The following is a 20,499-nucleotide window of genomic DNA, read 5'->3' on the forward strand; positions in this document are numbered from 1 at the left end:
TAAACTAGAAATGAAAACACACATTCATTGTGCATTGTGATAGATAATAATAAAACCACACCAAAATATTATCCTCGAACTAGAAAATATCAAGGATAAAAATGAAATTTTAAGTGCAAGTAGGTTGGAAAAAACAAGTTATTTACACAGCAACTATAATCATAGTCGACTTATCAGCAATGCTAAATACTAGAAGATGAGGAAATGCTATTTAAAAATGCTGTTTAAAAAAGATGAGGAAATGCTGTTTAACACTGAAAACTATCATTCAAAGAAGAGAGGTAAATTAAGGTATTGCCAGGGATACAAAAAGCAAGGAGTCTTTCCTCCTGCAAATACTTCCCAGAAAGAATTATTAAAAACGTAGTTCAAAAGGAAGCACATTCATAAAACCTTGACCACACTTTAGATCAGGTGTCATCAAACTTTTTCTGTGAAGGGTTGGATAGAAAATATTTTAGGCTTTACGAGCTGCATCATCTCTGTGGCAACTACTCAGTGAGGCTGTTGCATTGTGAAAGCAGCCATGGACGGGATGTAAAGGATGGTGTGGCTGAGTTCCAATAAAACTTTTTTTTTTCTTTTTACAAAAACAGATGGCAGAGCATCTATGGCTCACAGACTGTAGTTTGCTGACCACTACTCTAGATCACAAAGAGAGACTCAAAAAAATTAAAAAATGTAATTATCTCTCTCTGTGCCACATCTGGTCTGGTCCTATTCGGTATCAGAATTAGTATAGAAATGGCATAAAGTTCTTAATCCCTGTATTTGCAACATTTCTTTCTTTAGATTTTATATTACAAGATAATATAATTACAATTCTGTTTTAGAATCCAACAACAACATATCTTGGATCATTTTTATTTCTAATAGTTATCACCAATGCACACGAACCTTGGCTTTTCAGAAGAAGGGCTCTCTTGTGGAGAGAGCCCCATCATGCCCTGAAATGCTGGAGTCAGATGGGTCTCCACAGATTTTTGTGCCGTTGGACAGAACAAAAGTGTCTTCTGGGCTGAGTGCCACTTGGAAGACTTTGTACGATTATTCAGATGCTTTTTCCTTCATTGCTGTTTCCATGTCTCATTTCAGAAGAACCTCACTACAGAGGCACAACCTTCTCTCAGGGCTGGATTTAGCAGAATGTGTTTGATCATTTAATTTCTTCACGCCCTCAGTGCAGAAGGGTTACATTCATATTACTGGTTATTGGCAGAGTTGGCAATTTTTTAAGTCAGTTGATTTCCTGGCACTAAAGATTACACATTTAAAAGCAGTTTTGTCAGAAGAAATATGAAGCAAATGCTTAAGTTAAGTCTCTAAATCACTCTCAGGCTTCAATGTAGCTTGGTTATTCATACAATTTGAGTTAGAAACTGGGGACCAGACAAGCAGTGCATGCCTGCTAACGTTGACAAAAAGGATACAATATAGAAAGTTTTTATTCAGTCTATTCCTAAAAATGTAATTTTTTCCTGTCTCTGTATTCTTCTGCATACTCCTGACTGAGAAATGCATGTTTCTTTTAATTCTTTTGCTGACTTTATTTTTTTTCTGATAATATTAACGATGTACTTTTTTTAAGTAATAGATTTAAGGATTTCAGAGGTAGAAGAGACTCAAGATATCCAATGTGTTACCTGATATCAAAACCCTTCTACAGTATTCTTGCTAAATAGTCACTTAGCTTTTGCTTGATTACTTCCTATAATGGATAATTCACTATATCCCATGATTGCCCAGGCCATTCTCAGTCATGTCGTATTGATTAGAAAATTTGTTTCTTATTATAAGTGTAATGTTAAATATTGAATTTCTATAGTAGAGATTTTACATAGAGGGTTGAAAGATAAAATTTGTACAATACGAGTTATATCCAGTGTGATTTTGAATAGTTATGACTATGAAACTCTGATCGTTTAGTATAATAAAGGTTTATTTATGACCTCCATTATTCCAAAAATGATTCAAGAAGCCTCAGACAAAAAGCATGACAAGCAAGATAAAGATTAAAGTAGGTGAAGAAAACAGGCCCAAAAGAAATTAAGAAAGGGAAATGACATCAGCTAAAATTATGGTTTATCATAAAATTTGTGATATTAAATACTTCATACTTACTAGTCTAAGCAGCCAAAGCAAAGAGAGATACAAGATAATTTATGGTTAAGGCAGAGCTATTGTTTTCCTTGGTAGGCAAACCGTGGGTCTTCATAACGGATATATACAGGGATGTACTGAACAAAGTCCTCAACCATATCTTCCCAATATATATTTCAGAGGAAGCTTGCTGATAACATGCTACACAGCAATCCAAGTGTGGTTTTGTAAAAGTAGTTCTGTTACCCTATCAGAGACCTATGGCCTAGTAGTCTGGTTTGACTCAAGGATAATTTGGAATATAAATGGGAAGAGATAATTTGAACATCTACAAAAATTCCATAATTGAACTTTTTATATGAATAGCATAACAGAAAATAAAATGTTATATTCTTTGGCATGATTTAGAAGTACAGAATTTTTAAGTGGTTTCTTAAAGACATGTTCAAATACTTTGACAATGAACTGAGTAACAGAGAGTTGATGTCATTTTAAAATAAAAGTAACCTAATGAAGACAAGCAGCTATGTAGATAATTCTCCTTGAATGAGTTTACATTTATGCACGGCAGGTGGGCGTGTAATTCCCGAGTTCACTATGCAATCCTGAAATGCCATCTGGAAACTAACCAGTAAACTCTAGACTAGTGGTTCTCAAACTTTAGTATATTGAAGAATCACTTGGGAACCTTGTCAGACATGCAGATCTCCCCACAGCCAAATATTCTGTGTGGAATATAGGAATCTGCATTTTGCATGTGATGTGGACACATTTTGCAAAACATTGCTCTAGACCTGGTAAATCTCTACTTTGGGGCTGAGATTACTATAGAGTTAGCCAAAATTATCAGTAGGTCATTATTCACAAATTTTGTTTCATTTAATTTTCCCCCTTTGGAGTTGGAAGATTATGTCTCTTCTTTCACAAGATTTCTATAAGATTGCCTTCATTCATTTAAAGTTCCAGGGACTTTCCTGGGGGCACAGTGGTTAAGAATCTGCCTGGCAGTTCAGGGGACATGGATTTGAGCCCTGGTCCGGGAAGATCCCACATGCCGCAGAGCAACTAAGCCTGTGCGCCACAACTACTGAAGCCCACACGCCTTGAGCCAGTGCTCTGCAATGGGACAAGCCACCAAATTGAGAAGCCTGCACACCGCAACAAGGAGTAGCCCTGACTCACTGCAAATAGAGAAAGCCTGTGTGCAGCAACGAAGACCCAATGCAGCCAAAAAAAAAAAAAAAAAAAAGTTCCAGGTTCAGAGAAAGATAAAGGAGATTTCCAGAGCTAATATAAAAATCTCTTCTGGTTAAGACTTTTCAGTGAACCTCTACACTGTACCACCAAGTTGCCAGGTAACAACTTTGTTTTTATACTGTATTAATATAGTTCATCGAATTTTAGTATTATTATTCTTGGAAACTTCTTTTTCTTGTTCAGAGGATGCCTGAGGGAGACCATGTTATTTATAGTTGCGTGGTTATAAACACATTGAGAGACACAATCTGTGTCACTAAGTATACGGGGCATAGCAGGATGGAAGAGGCAGTTTTGCTTCTGGTAATCCACTTATCTTCCTGTATGTGATGGTGAAAAATGAATTATCTGGCTACCTGCTTGAGTAGCTCAGGTGAAAAATTTGCATATTTCAGCTCTTGTACAATCTGGTTATTTGCCTTCTTAAAAACAGAGCTGCTAAAAACAATGTCATGCTTAAATTCACACTAAGAGCAATGACAGAGAATGAAGTTCTCTTTGTCTTAAACTCGGGCTTCATTTACCTAATCACTTTCAGCATTTTCAGAGTCAAACACTGAAGAATGTAAAGCTCTTTGACTAAAGCAACAAAGCTGACATGTGTTCTTTCTACTATTTGTCAGGCACTGTGTTAGGTTATGGGAAAAAGGGAACGAATAGGACAGATGATATCCCCAAGGAGTTCACATTGAATCCCCTCACCCCCTTTTTGGGCTTTTCACTGCTGTACCTCACCCTTGATCCACCAGGGGAATTTCTCACTGTGAGACAGGTCACTAGGTGAAGAAATCACTTCACCAGGTTATTTTCTATTATCAGGGATTTAAAAATATTATGTTTTGACAATAAAGTGTTATTGTGTTTCTAAGCTTAGAGAGTAGAAGTAACAAATGAAATCAGTTTTTTGCTTTTTTGTTTTTGTTTGTTTGTTTTTAAGTATCAGGAGGGAAAAAAGGAGAAACATAGAGTAGGTAATGAAGTGGCTGTGATTTCTGATTTTCTTTTCATCTAGGGAAAACATAATCACAGGGGTTTTGTGCTGCTTATATTGATGTGCTATGCTTTCTTTCAACGTGAGTGAGATGCTAGCAGTTATATACAGATGATAAGAAATTCTGAGAATATTGAATGAAAGGATTTCTTTCCTTAGTGAATGGGCAATCTTCCTTGCTTGAAAGAATGCCCTCAAATAAAAGCCCCTGAAATGGCTTTAGATGCAAACTTGGTTACAGCTTCTGTAGAAAAGCCAAGTTTAAGAAACACTGAGCAATCAAGAAGATATTTGATGAGTTAAAAGGGGTTTTCTATTCTAGTTGAGTGGCAGGAAGTTAAGTTAGGCCAAGTAGTAACTAATAAATGATTTCAACAGGTAGTATTAGTGAGAAAATTAGATGTGTATCCTCAGAGTATTTAAATCTTTTTTTTTCTAATTTGTGTATCATGTACTTTAGTATTTTCAGTGACTTTTTGGTATAATTTTTTTTTTTCTGTTTTTGATGTTTTCTGTTCTTTTGATGAAATTCTTTCATCAAAAGCCAACCAAACTGGGGCTTCCCTGGTGGTGTAGTGGTTGAGAGTCAGCCTGCCGATGCAGGGGACAGGAGTTGGTGCCCCAGTCCGGGAAGATCCCACATGCCACGGAGCGGCTGGGCTGGTGAGCCATGGCCGCTGAGCCTTCACGTCCGGAGCCTGTGCTCCACAACGGGAGAGGCCACAATAGTGAGAGGGCCGCATACCGCAAAAAAAAAAAAAAAAAAAAAAAATAGCCAACCAAACAAACAGAACCCCGAGTTTTGAAACATGCCATATATATATATATATATATATATATATATATATATATATATATATATATATATATATATATGTATATCTGTATTAATTCCTTCTATGGGATGTTTGGTTATTTATTAATTTTTAATGGCAGTTTTCATTTAAATTATATTATAAACAACATTCCATTTGGCTAATTTATAAGATAACAGCATAATTATTCTAGCATAATTTCTAAAGAACAAATTAGTTCAAATCACTAACAGATTTGCTGAAATTGGTTATGTAATGTAGTATTTTAGCAGAATAAATGATTTAAACTAACATAACTTGTGGAGGTTAATAGTAACAAACTTGAGAATAATTCATAGAAAAGGTTAGAAATATACTAATATTAATGTTAATGACATTAACATGATTCTTCTATATTTTACTGATGTAACTAGTCCAGAAAACACATAGTAAGCAACAACAAGAAAAAATTAGAACCTCCAATAGCGACCAATGCTGTTGAATATAATTATAAGAAATTATAAATTGGCAGCTAAAACTCTAATCCTAAATATTATATCCATGTGATATCCCTGTAGTTTGTTTTTTTTATTTTTTACATCTTTATTGGAGTATAATTGCTTTATAATGGTGTGTTAGTTTCTGCTTTATAACAAAGTGAATCAGTTATACATATACATATGATCCCATATCTCTTCCCTCTTGTGTCTCCCTCCCTCCCACCCTCCCTATCCCACCCCTCTAGGTGGTCACAAAGCACGGAGCTGATCTCCCTGTGCTATGCGGCTGCTTCCCACTAGCTATCTACCTTACTACGTTTGTTAGTGTGTATATGCCCATGACTCTCTCTCGCCCTGTCACAGCGCACCCTTCCCCCCCCCATAACCTCAAGTCCGTTCTCTAGGAGGTCTGCGTCTTTATTCCTGCTTTACCCCTAGGTTCTTCATGACATTTTTTTTCTTAAATTCCATATATATGTGTTAGCATACAGTATTTGTCTTTTTCTTTCTGACTTACTTCACTCTGTATGATAGACTCTAGGTCCATCCACCTCATTACAAATAGCTCAATTTCATTTCTTTTTATGGCTGAGTAATATTCCATTGTATATATGTGCCACATCTTCTTTATCCATTCATCCGATGATGGGCACTTAGGTTGTTTCCATCTCTGGGCTATTGTAAATGAACATTTTGGTACATGACTCTTTTTGAATTATGGTTTTCTCAGGGTATATGCCCAGTAGTGGGATTGCTGGGTCATATGGTAGTTCTATTTGTAGTTTCTTAAGGAACCTCCATACTGTTCTCCATAATGACTATACCAATTCACATTTCGACCAACAGTGCAAGAGTGTTCCCTTTTCTCCACACCCTCTCCAGCATTTATTGTTTCTAGATTTTTTGATGATGGCCATTCTGACTGGTGTGAGATGATATCTCATTGTAGTTTTGATTTGCATTTCTCTAATGATTAATGATGTTGAGCATTCTTTCATGTGTTTGTTGGCAGTCTGTATATCTTCTTTGGAGAAATGTCTATTTAGGTCTTCTGCCCATTTTTGGACTGGGTTTGTTTTTTTATTATTGAGCTGCATGACCTGCTTGTAAATTTTGGAGATTAGTCCTTTATCAGTTGCTTCATTTGAAAATATTTTCTCCCATTCTGAGGGTTGTCTGTTGGTCTTGTTTATGGTTTCCTTTGCTGTGTAAAAACTTTGAAGTTTCATTAGGTCCTATTTGTTTATTTTTGTTTTTATTTCCATTTCTCTAGGAGATGGGTCAAAAAGGATCTTGCTGTGATGTATGTCATAGAGTGTTCTCCCTATATTTCCTCTAAGAGTTTGATAGTTTCTGGCCTTACATTTAAGTCTTTAATCCATTTTGAGCTTATTTAGTGTATGGTGTTAGGGACTGATCTAATCTCATTGTTTTATATGTACCTGTCCAGTTTTCCCAGCACCACTTATTGAAGAGGCTGTCCTTTCTCCACTGTACATTCCTGCCTCCTTTATCAAGATAAGCTGACCATATGTGCGTGGGTTTATCTCCGGGCTTTTTATCCTGTTCCATTGATCTATCTTTCTGTCTTTGTGCCAGTACCATACTATCTTAATTACTGTAGCTTTGTAGTATAGTCTGAAGTCAGGGAGCCTGATTCCTCCAGCTCCGTTTTTCGTTCTCAAGATTGCTTTGGCTTTTCGGGGTCTTTTGTGTTTCCATACAAATTGTGAATTTTTTTGTTCTAGTTCTGTGAAAAATGCCAGTGGTAGTTTGTTAGGGATTGCATTGAATCTGTAGATTGCTTTGGGTAGTAGAGTCATTTTCACATTGTTGATTCTTCCCATCCAAGAACATGGTATATCTCTCCATCTATTTGTATCATCTTTAATTTCTTTCATCAGTGTCTTATAATTTTCTGCATACAGGTCTTTTGTCTCCTTAGGTAGGTTTATTCCTAGATATTTTATTCTTTTTGTTGCAATGGTAAATGGGAGTGTTTTCTTGATTTCACTTTCAGATTTTTCATCATTAGTGTATAGGTATGCCAGGGATTTCTGTGCATTAATTTTGTGTCCTGCTATTTTACCAAATTCATTGATTAGCTCTAGTAGTTTTATGGTAGCATCTTTAGGATTCTCTTTGTATAGTATCATGTCATCTGCAAACAGTGACAGCTTTACTTCTTTTCCGATTTGGATTCCTTTTATTTACTTTTCTTCTCTGATTGCTGTGGCTAAAAGTTCCAAAACTATGTTGAATAAGAGTGGTGAGAGTGGGCAACCTTGTCTTGCTCCTGATCTTAGTGAAAATGCTTTCAGTTTTTCTCCATTGAGGACGATGTTGGCTGTGCGTTTGTCATATATGGCCTTTATTATGTTGAGGAAAGTTCCCTCTATGCCTACTTTCTGCAGGGTTTTTATCATAAATCGGTGTTGAATTTTGTTGAAAGCTTTCTCTGCATCTACTGAGATGACCATATGGTTTTTCTCCTTCAATTTGTTAATATGGTGTATCACATTGATTGATTTGCACGTATTGAGGAATCCTTGCATTCGTGGGATAAACCCCACTTGATCATGATGTATGATCCTTTTAACATGCTGTTGGATTCTGTTTGCTAGTATTTTGTTGAGGATTTTTGCATCTATGTTCAACAGTGATACTGACCTTTAGTTTTCTTTCTTTGTGACATTCTTGTCTGGTTTTGGTATCAGGGTGATGGTGGCCTCGTAGAATGAGTTTGGGAGGGTTCCTCCTTCTGCTATATTTTGGAAGAGTTTGAGAGGGATAGGTGTTAGCTCTTCTCTAAATGATAGAATTCGCCTGTGAAGCCACCTGGTCCTGGGCTTTTGTTTGTTGGAAGATTTTTAATCACAGTTTCAATGTCAGTGCTTGAGATTGGTCTGTTCATATTTTCTATTTCTTCCTGATTCAGTCTTGGCAGGTTGTGCATTTCTCAGAATTTGTCCATTTCTTCCAGATTGTCCATTTTATTGGCACAGAGTTGCTTGTAGTAATTTCTCATGGTCTTTTGTATTTCTGCAGTTCAGTTGTTACTTCTCTTTTTTCGTTTCTAAATCTATTGATTTGAGTCTTCTCCCTTTTTTTCTTGATGAGTCTGGCTAATGGTTTATCAATTGTGTTTATCTTCTCAAAGAACCAGCTTTTAGTTTTATTGATCTTTGCTATCGTTTCCTTCATTTCTTCTTCATTTATTTCTGATCTCATCTTCATGATTTCTTTCCTTCTGCTAACTTTGGGGTTTTCTGTTCTTCTTTCTCTAATTGCTTTAGGTGCAAGGTTAGGTTGTTTATTTGAGGTGTTTCCTGTTTCTTAAGGTAGGATTGTATTGCTATAAACTTCCCATTTAGAACTGCTTTTGCTGCATCCCATAGGTTTTGGGTCATCGTGTCTCCATTGTCATTTGTTTCTAGGTATTTTTTGATTTCCTCTTTGATTTCTTTAGTGATCACTTCGTTATTTAGTAGGGTATTGTTTAGCCTCCATGTGTTTGTATTTTTTACAGATCTTTTCTTGTAATTTATATCTAGTCTCATAGTGTGGTCGGAAAAGATACTTGATACAATTTAAATTCTCTAAATTTACCAAGGCTTGATTTGTGTCCCAAGATATGATCTATCCTTGAGAATGTTCCATGAGCACTTGGGAAAAATGTGTATTCTGTTGTTTTTGGATGGAATGTCCTATAAATATCAATTAAGTCCATCTTGTTTAATGTATTATTTAAAGCTTGTATTTATTTATTTTCATTTTGGATGGTCTGTCCATTGGTGAAAGTGGGGTCTTAAAGTCCCCTACTATGAATGTGTTACTGTCGATTTCCCCTTTTTATGGCTGTTAGTATTTGCCTTATGTATTGAGGTGCTCCTATGTTAGGTGCATAAATATTTACAATTGTTATATCTTCTTCTTGGATTGATCCCTTGATCATTATGTAGTGTCCTTCTTTGTTTCTTCTAATAGTCTTTATTTTAACATCTATTTTGTCTGATATGTGAATTGCTACTCCAGCTTTCTTTTGGTTTCCATTTGCATGGAATACCTTTTTCCATCCCCTCACTTTCAGTCTGTATGTGTCTCTAGGTCTGAAGTGGGTCTCTTGTAGACAGCATATATATGGATCTTGTTTTTGTATCCATTCAGCCAGTCTGTGTCTTTTGGTGGGAGCATTTAATCCACTTACATTTAAGATAATTATCGATATGTATGTTCCTATTCCCATTTAGGTATTTTCCTTCTCATGTGTTTCTTGCCTAGAGAAGATCCTTTAGCATTTGTTGTAAAGCTGGTTTGGTGGTGCTGAACTCTCTCAGCTTTTGCTTCTCTGTAAAGGTTTTAATTTCTCCATCAAATCTGAATGAGATCCTTGCTGGGTAGAGTAATCTTGGTTGCAGGTTTTTCTCCTTCATCACTTTAAATATGTCCTGCCAGTGCCTTCTGGCTTGTAGAGTTTCTGCTGAAAGATCAGCTGTTAACCTTATGGGGATACCCTAGTGTGTTATTTGTTGTTTTTCCCTTGCTGCTTTCAATATGTTTTCTTTGTATTTAATTTTTGACAGTGTGATTAATATGTGTCTTGGCATATTTCTCCTTGGATTTATCCTGTATGGGACTCTCTGTGCTTCCTGGACTTGATTAACTATTTCCTTTCCCATATTAGGGAAGTTTTCAACTATAATCTCTTCAAAGATTTTCTCAGTCCCTTTCTTTTTCTCTTCTTCTTCTGGAACCCCTATAATTCGAATGTTGGTGCATTTAATGTTGCCCCAGAGGTCTGTGAGACTGTCCTCAGTTCTTTTCATTCTTTTTTCTTTATTCTGCTCTGCAGTAGTTATTTCCACTATTTTATCTTCCAGGTCACTTATCCATTCTTCTTCCTCAGTTATTTTGCTATTGATCCCTTCTAGAGTATTTTTAATTCCATTTATTGTGTTGTTCATCATTGCTTGTTTCACCTTTAGTTCTTCTAGGTCCTTGTTAATTGTTTCTTGCATTTTCTCTATTCTATTTCCAAGATTTTGATCATCTTTACTATCATTATTCTGAATTCCTTTTCAGGTAGAGTGCCTATTTTCTCTTCATTTGTTAGGTCTGGTGGGTTTTTATCTTGCTCCTTCATCTGCTGTGTGTTTTTCTGTCTTCTCATTTTGTTTATCTTACTGTGTTTGGGGTCTCCTTTTTGCAGGCTTCAGATTCGTAGTTCCCTTTGTTTTTGGTGTCTGTCCCCAGTGGTTAAAGTTGGTTCAGTGGGTTGTGTAGGCTACCTGGTGGAGGGTACTAGTGCCTGTGTTCTGGTGGATGAGGCTGGATCTTGTCTTTCTGGTGGGCAGGTCCACGTCTGGTGTTGTATTTTCGGGTGTCTGTGGACTTATTATGATTTTAGGCAGCCTCTCTGCTAATGGGTGGGGTTGTGTTCCTGTCTTGCTAGTTGTTTGGCATAGGGTGTCCAGCACTGTAGCTTGCTGGTCGTTGAGTGAAGCTGGGTGTTGGTGTTGAGATGGAGATCTCTGGGAGATTTTCACCATTTGATATTATGTGGAGCTGGGAAGTCTCTTGTGGACCAGTGTCCTAAAGTTGGCTCTCCCTCCTCAGAGGCACAGCACTGACTCCTGGCTGCAGTACCAAGAGCCTTTCATCCACACGGCTCAGAATATAGGGGAGAAAAAGTATAAAGAAAGACAGAAAGAGAATAAAAGAAAATAAAGTAAGGTAAAATAAAATTATTAAAATAAAAAATAATTATTAAGAACAAAAAAAAATTTTTTAAGTAAAAACAAAAACGGACGGAAAGAACCCTAGGAGAAATGGTGAAAGCAAAGCTATACAGGCAAAATCTCACACAGAATCATACACATATACACTCACAGAAAGAGGAAAAGGGGGAAAAATAATGAATCTTTCTCTCAAAGTCCACCTCCTCAATTTGGGATGATTCGTTTTCTATTCAGGTATTCCACAGATGCAGGGTACATCATGTTGATTGTGGAGATTTAATCCGGTGCTCCTGAGGCTGCTGGGAGATATTTCCCTTTCTCTTCTTTGTTCACACAGCTCCTGGGGTTCAGGTTTGGATTTGGCCCCGCCTCTGCGTGTAGGTCGCCGGAGGGCATCTGTTCATCTCTCAGACAGGACGGGGTTAAAGGAGCCGCTGATTCGGGGGCTCCGCCTCACTCAGGCCAGAGGGAGGGAGGGGCACAGAGTGCGGGGCGAGCCTGCGGCGTCAGAGGCTGGCATAACGTTGCACCAGCCTGGGACGCGCCGTGCGTTCTCCCGGGGAAGTTGTCCCTGGATCCTGGGACCCTGGCAGTGGCGGGGTGCACAGGTTCCCCGGAAGGGAGGTGTGGTGAGTGCCCTGTGCTCGCACCCAGGCTTCTTGGTGGTGGTAGCAGCAGCCTTAGCGTCTCATTCCCGTCTCTGGGGTCTGCGCTGTTAGCTGCGGCTGGCGCTCTGGAGCTCCTTTTAAGCAGCGCTCTTCATCCGCTCTCATAGCGCACCAGGAAACAAAGAGGGAAGAAAAAGTCTTTTGCTTCTTCGGCAGGTCCAGACTTTTTCCCGGACTCCCTCCCGGCCAGCCGTGGCGCACTAGTCCCCTGCAGGCTGCGTTCTCGCCGTCAGTCCTCTCCCTGCGCTCCGACCGAAGCCCGAGCCTCAGCTCCCAGCCCCGCCCACCCCGGCGGGTGAGCAGACAAGCCTCTCAGATTGGTGAGTGCTGGTTGGCACCGACCCTGTGTGCGGAAATCTCTCCGCTTTTTCCTCTGCACCCCTGTTGCTGTGCTCTCCTCCGCGGCCCTGAAGCTTTCCCCCTCTGCCACCCACAGTCTCCGCCCGCGAAGGGGCTTCCTAGTGTGTGGAAACGTTTCCTCCTTCACAGCTCCCTCCCTGGTGTAGGTCGCGTCCCTATCCTTTTGTCTCTGTTCATTCTTTTTTCTTTTGCCCTACCCAGGTACGTGGGGAGTTTCTTTTTTTTTTTCCCTTTTGCGGTACGCGGGCCTCTCACTGCTGCGGCCTCTCCCGCTGCGGAGCAACAGGCTCCGGACGCGCAGGCTCAGCGGCCATGGCTCACGGGCCCAGCCGCTCCGCGGCACCTGGGATCCTCCCGGACCGGGGCACGAACCCGTGTCCCCTGCATCGGCAGGCGGACTCTCAACCACTGCGCCACCAGGCAAGCCCCGTGGGGAGTTTCTTGCCTTTTGGGAGGTCTGAGGTCTTCTGCCAGCGTTCAGTAGGTGTTCTGTAGGAGTTGTTACACGTGTAGATGTATTTCTGATGTATCTGTGGGGAGGAAGGTTGTCTCCGCGTCTTACTCTTCCGCCATCTTCTCCTAGATTCGGGATGTTTGTTTTTTAGAACAAAGGAGTATAGAAGGAGACCACTGATTTAACTAGGTAAATGATGGAGGGTAATGGCTTTAAGCAGATTGGTTGTAAAATTAAATTAAAGAAATTTATGCCAAAGACGGCATCTTCAGCCGACACTTCATGTAGGCATGCAAATCGTGACCTTCCCATACTACTCCGAGTTCTCTGTTCGTTCTCACTTGCTTTTCTTGGAGACGACATTTCTTCACACAGGTTTTGCCTCTACTCAGTATTCACTTTGAATCCTCCCTCAAAGCCTCTGTCCTCCTGGGAGACTTCAGAGTGGCTTCTCCTGACTCTGATCATCTCTTTCCTTTAACCCTTCTGCCACTAACATATCCCATGTACCATAACCCGTGGCTTTTTCTGTCTCTGGGATTGCACAGAAAACGCACCCAAAGGACAGGACAAGTGTAGCCTCTCCCTTTGCAGTCTGACAGCTCTTCTCAGAGGGGAAAGGTCATTGAGAAAGGATCTAACTAGAGACCAGGATGCTCACTTCTAGTCCACATTCCACCCTCAGTTAGCCACGGAACTTGGGCTCATCAGGCATCTCTCTAGTCTGTAAGAGGTGTTAAAAGATAACCTGAAACATATTAAACATGTGAAGAATTTATTTGAGCAAAAATAGATTTGAAACGGGCAGCGCCAATCAGGAAGTGGCTAGGTGGCCAGGGGAAGGACGGGAGCCAGGGTTAAGCAAGTTCAGAGAAAGTGGAGGAGTTTGCCTGGCTATAGCTTAAAGCCTAGTTTGCTCTTTGTGATTGATTGTTTCTTAGCGCTTCAATTTCATAACTTTGGCGCGTTTACAGGCTTAGATTTTGGTTTATGTTTGCTGCCGGCATTAAAGCTGCCTCAGTCTAATGGTTTCCTTGTTTAATTAATTGAACAGCAGATATCAGCTGCTCACCTGCAGACGGAACTGATGTGACAGGTGAGGTAAATGAGATGTGCTTTGTAAACTGTAAAGTGCTCTGTGAACGTGGCGACTCTGCATCCTGTTCAGTCTCTCTGGTCGGCCGTGACCATTTCCTGGGCATCTGACCTGTGCCACTGCGCAGGGCCTTGCTCTGGGAAAGCCTGGCGCCTGGCTAAATGTCCTGCTGTCGCCCGCTGAAATTCTTAACCGCTTTGTCTTTTCACTTGTGGTTTATAAGTCAAGGCTGAGGGAAAATGGAGCACAGGAAGAGATGCTTGGAAATAAGCATAATATGCACCTCCTCTGCTCCTTGCTGCCTTATTTGAATATGACGCAGAATTCCAAGATATTTGGGGGTTAAGTATTGCTCAAATCCACTAGGAGGTAAGATGTTAAGACTATGACTGAGTAAGGGGTGGGAGGCATTTACTGACTGCTCCTAGAGACCACACATTCCCGGTTGAACCAAGACTTGTCTCTAATGCAGAAAGAAGGCCATGATGGCATTCTGAAAAATAAAAACAGCCACAGAGCTCTACCAGGCCCTTTCTTACTTGTGTTACTTCCTTGCATTAGCCAACCACTTACACTGAAAGTAAGGACATGAAAAGGAAAAATAGGGCTTCCAGTTCCTTCTCCTTTTAGTTCTTCCTTACACATCAGTCAGCCAGTGTAGAGTGTCAGTAGAATGTATGCTTATCAAGAAAGGAAATAAAGATGGTGGTGATGATTGTACAATATAGAGGTACCTAATACCACTGAACTATCCACTTAAAAATGGTTAAGGTGGTAAATTTTATGTTATGCTTATTTTACCACAATTAAAAATATTAAAAATTAATTTTAAAAAGAAGTAAAATAAAACCAGTTGAATTAATTTTATGGAATGTTTCTGCTATTCTGGTGAGAATGAAATATACATGTACTAACCAAGACATATGAATTACATAATTTTGTGATACTGCAACTGAGTTAAATTCTCTCATATTTTCATTTAAAATGACATTGCATAATATAAAGTGAATGATAAAATTTCTTCCATTTAAAATTTTAATTTAAAAAAGTTTGAATTATGTTAAATAGCAAATATTAAACAATATGACAAGTTGAGAGAAAGACTACAAAAGAAAGGAAAAAAATTATATTTTAGTACTATTAGTGGCATTGTTTTTTCTTGCTTTTTAAACGAGGGGCCCCAGATTTTCATTTTGTATTAGACCCTGAAAATTATGTATCTTGCCCTGTTCATCTGTACTGTATTTATATTGGTGAGGAATGTATTTGGAAAATGTAAAGAATGCATGTAACCCCACATATATAGCTTTGTGAGCACAAAGTTCCCAGTGGGATGCTAAAATAGAGATGTACACTTTTTAAAAAAAATTTATTGGAGTATAGCTGATTTACAATGTTGTGTTAGTTTCAGGTTTACAGCAAAGTGAATTGGTTATATATATATACATGTATCCACTCTTTTTTATTTTTTTTTAGATTCTTTTCCCATATAGGCCATTACAGAATATTGAGTAGAGTTCCCTGTACTATATAGCAGGTCTTATTAGTTATCTATTTTGTATATAGTAGTGTGTATATGTCAATCCCAGTCTCCCAATTCATCCCTGCCCCGCCCCCATCCCCTGGTAACCGAGACATACACTTTTAACCTGAGCCTTTTACCCATGTCATGTTGTTAATAAGCTTATTCTGTGGGTTCTCTTGCTTTACTTTTGTCTTCAATTCATTTCTTGATATATATGCTGTTTGATAGACTATTCAGTGTCTCAGCCTGGCATTCATCAGTGACAACATTTAACAATGAAAAGTTAATGAAGCAGAAAGGATTTTAATTGTTCATAACCATCTTTTCACTTTTACTAATTGCTTTTTGGGTTTTCCATACATCTTCTTTAGGTTAAAAGAATTCTCAAAAATAAAGGAAGAAAGAAAGAAAGAAAGACTTCTAAATTCTCACATGCATTTTCAAGTCCTTCTTACCAATTCCATAGTAATAAAAAGAAAAAAGGAATGTTCCCTGCAGCTCTGAAGACCCCTGAGTGCTAAGTTTGATATTGAAAGTTGGTCTGCCTCGTTTTTAATCACTCTTTACATCTGTTGTTCCTTTTTATAACTTTTCTTATTTGCCTTGTGCTAATATTTTCATATTATTGATTACTGACAAGAAGAAAAGAGCACTTAATAAGTTCCTTTCTTCACTATATTTCACTGATTCCATTTTATCCCCTCCTCTTCTCCCTTTCTGTACCTATATCATCACTGACTCAAATGCCTGTCATCTTCAAAGCATGCTTGAGGCCTGTGTCTCGGCTGCAGGGAACCAGGCAGGTATTAAACCTTAGCATCTTGCTGTTCTTTTAAAAGTGAAAGGGTCAAGAAAATCCACCCTGTTGCCCACTTGGTAGATCATTCTAAACTTAAGCTGTTACTTTTGTTTTTAAGGGATAAAAAATATGCTGCCTTTCATATTAAGAAAGACCCTATTGTCCTCCTTTCCATAGAGCCTGCACTTTGAATTGTATTTCCAGTTGGAGCAATGATCCATCCACGTCCCGTTTCAGGATCGGCTCTGTGACCAACAGCCTACCGTGAGAGGTACATTTACTGGGGTGATTGGTGCAGTCCAGTTTGTAGCTGAGAAACAGATTATCCGCAAGCCAGGTGTATTAGAACCTGTTTTCTGTTTCACTAATATGCTCTACTTTGATATCACCAAACTTAATGGACCCTTTCCTGTGCTTTGGTTAGCTCTACTTTGTAGCATTTGAACACTGACACCTACTTTTTCCTCTTTTGGTTTCTAGGTCATCCTTTTCTCTTTTTTATTCTTTTTCCTTATAGTCATATATCTTTTTCCAGCAGCTTCTTTCCTCTAGCAGTTGTTCTTAAGTGCCAGTGTTCTCCAACGCTTGTTCTCAGCCCTGTTTTCCTTTTACTGTATAATATTCTCAGTTGGTGATCTCATTCAAACCGTGGCTTCAACTGCTATGTCTACCCTGTTGACTTCTTCCTGCCTAGATCTTTCTTGAGTTTCTATATATTTATAGTATCAATTAGGAAAGTATCAGTTATTACACAAAATCTGACAAACAGCTGAAAAAAATAGTGCATATTTTTTCCCACTTACTGAATAATAAATCCAGAGATAGTCCATCTATGGCTTTTGCAGAAGACCTTCTAGTCAGTAATGATCCAAATTCCACCTGCCTTTTTGCTCCAGTGTTGTTAGCATATTGGCTTTTGTCTTCATGCTTATTGCTTCCTAGTCATGCAATGGATGCTACATCTCCTGGCATCACATCCAGAAAGGGAACATGGAGGAAGGAATAAACAGCTGAGTCTGTTTTTTTAAATTGGAAAGCAAAGTATTCACTAGAAAGCCCACCCAACATATGTTCAGATGCATCTCTGATAAAGTTTCACTTGGCTGTCCATAATTTTAAGGTGGACTATAAAGTTGATTATTAAACTTTCTTCTTCAATAATGGATAAAGGCAAGGGAGAATTTAGTTATGAAAAATTCCTCCATAGTTTGAGGTACCCAGTCCAGCTTTGGCCCATCTATTTTCAAACTTGACATCTCCAACTGAATATTCCACAGATATTTTAAACTCAGTGTACAGATTTTTTGGAGTGGGGCAAAAATTAGAAAAAAAGGAATGGCAAATGGTGAGTTCCCTGTTTTTGTGGTTTTAGCCTGGGGATGAAAATCATGTCTTGATATAAGGCAGCTGAAACATCCATAGAAAACCTACTAGCTTCATGACCAGAGGAGTCAGAGGACAGAACTTATGGCAGCTATAGCTGAAGGAAAGTGAGGGGACCATCCCAGAAAGGAGAGAGCCTGAAAATGGAAACCCCAGGTATGTGTAAACTCATACTTATAAAATTATAAAAGATAATGGTACATATGATTTTGTACATTGGTTGATATGAAACGTTTCCAGAAAGGTTCAGAGAAATTCATGGAAGCCTGAGGGTGATTATAAGAGAGTCAGGTAGACTTTCCTAGAAATTGTACCACTTTAACTAGATCCTGAAGGATCCACTTTGTTCTTCCAAGGAAGGATGACAAAGATGCATGACCAATGAGCCATCAGAATCAATAAAATTCTTGGCCCCTATAGTTTAAATCTTAGGGAAAGGAATATGGGTAATCCTATAGATATTCCTGCAGGGAAAATTTGAGTCCCAAGTGATTTAGGGAAGCTCTTTAGAACTAAAATATATATGAAGCCTATACCTGGACTTCTAGATGGAGAATGATAGAAGCATCTGATTAACTCTCTCTTCCTTAATTAGTGATAAAGTAAGTGCATGTAACATTAACAGGTTGCTGCAAGCTGGAAGAATGTCAAGATAAGGCCAAAGGAGAGAGAGAAATTCAGAGCATTTCATTTCTTTGTCAAAAAGCCTGGGTACCCATAGTAATGTGTAAACTCTGCCCAATGTCTAGCTGGCTTAGATCACACCTGTAAGGATAGATTCAGTGATGCTAAAAATGAAAGAACTTAATTGAGATTTGAATTGCCATCCACTGCAGTTGAAACAGTTGTTAAAGTTTGTTTCTAACCAAGTTAATTGCCTATATTTTCTGCTAAAACAAAAACAACATTCTTCAGAACAATGTAACAAAATCTAGAGACTCCACAACATAAATTTTGTGATGTTCAGGATAAAATCTATTTTTACTTGAAATATGAAGAGACAGGAAAATGTGACCATTTTCAGGGGGAAAAACAATCAGCTGAAGTGAACGCTTGGATGATCCATATTTTTATTTTTCGGAAAAGAACTTTAAAGTAGCTTTTATAAGTATGTTCAAGTAAGTAATGAAGGGAAAGATTGTCTCAGAAGATGAATGGAAAATATAAAAAGATCAAAACAAAAATTCTACAACTGAAAAGTATAATATCTGAAATTTAAAAATATTGCACTAGTTAGTAGCATAATAAATTTGACAGAGAGAATCATTGGATTTGGGGAAAAATCTAAAAATGAGACAGAAACTATATCAAAAATAGAAAAATCTTAGAGACTTGTGGAAAATTTTCAACAAATTTAAAATATAGTCAATCAGAATGTGGAAAGAAAGAAGAGAACAGATCAGGAAAAAAAATACTTAAAGAAATATTGGCTCAAACTTCCCAAAGTTCTTGAATGAACATGGCATCCCTAGGGACAAAATAGGTAGGCAACTAAATACTCTCGTACAATACTGGTACATAATTCAAAACGTAGCAAGGATAGATGAGCTGAGGATGATTTCCCCAACAAAAAGCCATGAACTTTTTCCCAGGTGCCTGAGACATGTTTTAGACCCAGAGACCACTGACTAATGAGGTGACAGTGTCCACAGGAGGAAGGATTCTATATAACCATGGCAAAAATATGTCAATGTTTTAATGATGCCTTCAGTCCTTCCCCGAAAGAACCTATATCCATTTACTTGGGTAAATGTCCCCTGGGGAAAGAGGAATACCCAGACATTTTGAGGATTATTAGAAGTCTTAAGTTGACATTAATAACAGAAGACTGGGAAAGACATCATTGAGCCATGTTAGAGTAGGAAGCTATGGAGACCAGGTAATAAATGGAGTCTTGGGCCAAATTTGGCTTACAGTTGGCTGGGTCCATATACTTGGCCAATGGTCATTTCTTTATTCTATGAATGTATAAATGGGGCTGGCATAATTGACAGAATAACTCCTACTTTCAGTCCTTGACCTATAGGGAAATAACAGTCATAGTGGGGAAGGCCGCCCTACCTACATGTGCTAAGGGAGAAATAAAACACAATATCTCATCCTGCTATATGTGTATGGAAGAGGGGATGGCAGAAACTGGTGCCATCTTTAAGGATCTCAAAAATGTAGGGGTGGTATTACCTATTGTGTTTTCGTTTAATTCATCAGTCTGCCTCCTGCAGAAACCAGAAGGATCTTGGAGAATGAACATAGACTTAACTACCCGCTTAATCAAGTGGTAGCCCTGATCACACCTACTATGTTATTAGACATGTTATCTATTTTTAGAGCAAATTAATATGGCTAAGGGATTATGGTATGCATTCTTTTCTATCCCAACCAGTTAAGAAGAGGATAAACAGTTTACATGCACATGGAATAGACAAAAATATACATTTAGGATTTTCTCCCAGGGTTGTGTTAATTCTTTTATGTCTAAGCTTTCTTGAATAGGGCACAAAAACATGAACCATAGAGAAAAAAAATAAGATAAATTGGATGTTATCAAAACTAAAAATGTTCATTCTTTGAAAGACACCATTAAGAAAATGAAATTCAAAATGTAGAATGGGAGAAAATATTCACAATAGTATATTTAACGGAGGACTTAGGTCCAGAATATATGCAGAACTCCTATAACTCAATAATATGACCAACAACTCCTTCCCCCAACAACAAAAAATTGGCTAAAATATTTGAACAAATACTTCACCAAAGAAGATATATAAATGGACAGAAAAACACATGAAGAGATGTTCAACATCATTAGTCATCAGAGAAATGCTGATTAAAAC

The 20,499-nt window shown here is 38.3% G+C and overlaps 1 protein-coding gene across 17 annotated transcripts in view; it reads left to right on the forward strand.

Annotated features, from left to right (window-relative positions):
• DNAJB9 (DnaJ heat shock protein family (Hsp40) member B9) overlaps nt 1-20,499 on the forward strand; it is a 707,453-nt gene that overhangs the window by 405,581 nt on the left and 281,373 nt on the right. For 13 of the 17 annotated variants that reach the window (XR_011246618.1, XR_011246616.1, XR_011246608.1 and 10 more), the window contains 4 exons: nt 3,061-3,455; nt 12,205-12,368; nt 16,460-16,553; nt 17,655-17,821. The gene's annotated coding sequence lies outside the window, so the exon portion shown is untranslated. The remainder of the gene's footprint in view (nt 1-3,060; nt 3,456-12,204; nt 12,369-16,459; nt 16,554-17,654; nt 17,822-20,499) is intronic. The other 4 variants (XR_011246609.1, XR_011246613.1, XR_011246612.1 and 1 more) reach the window with 3 other exon arrangements.

The sequence above is a fragment of the Delphinus delphis genome, chromosome 9 (assembly GCF_949987515.2).
Source record: "Delphinus delphis chromosome 9, mDelDel1.2, whole genome shotgun sequence".
Lineage (NCBI taxonomy): Eukaryota > Metazoa > Chordata > Mammalia > Artiodactyla > Delphinidae > Delphinus > Delphinus delphis.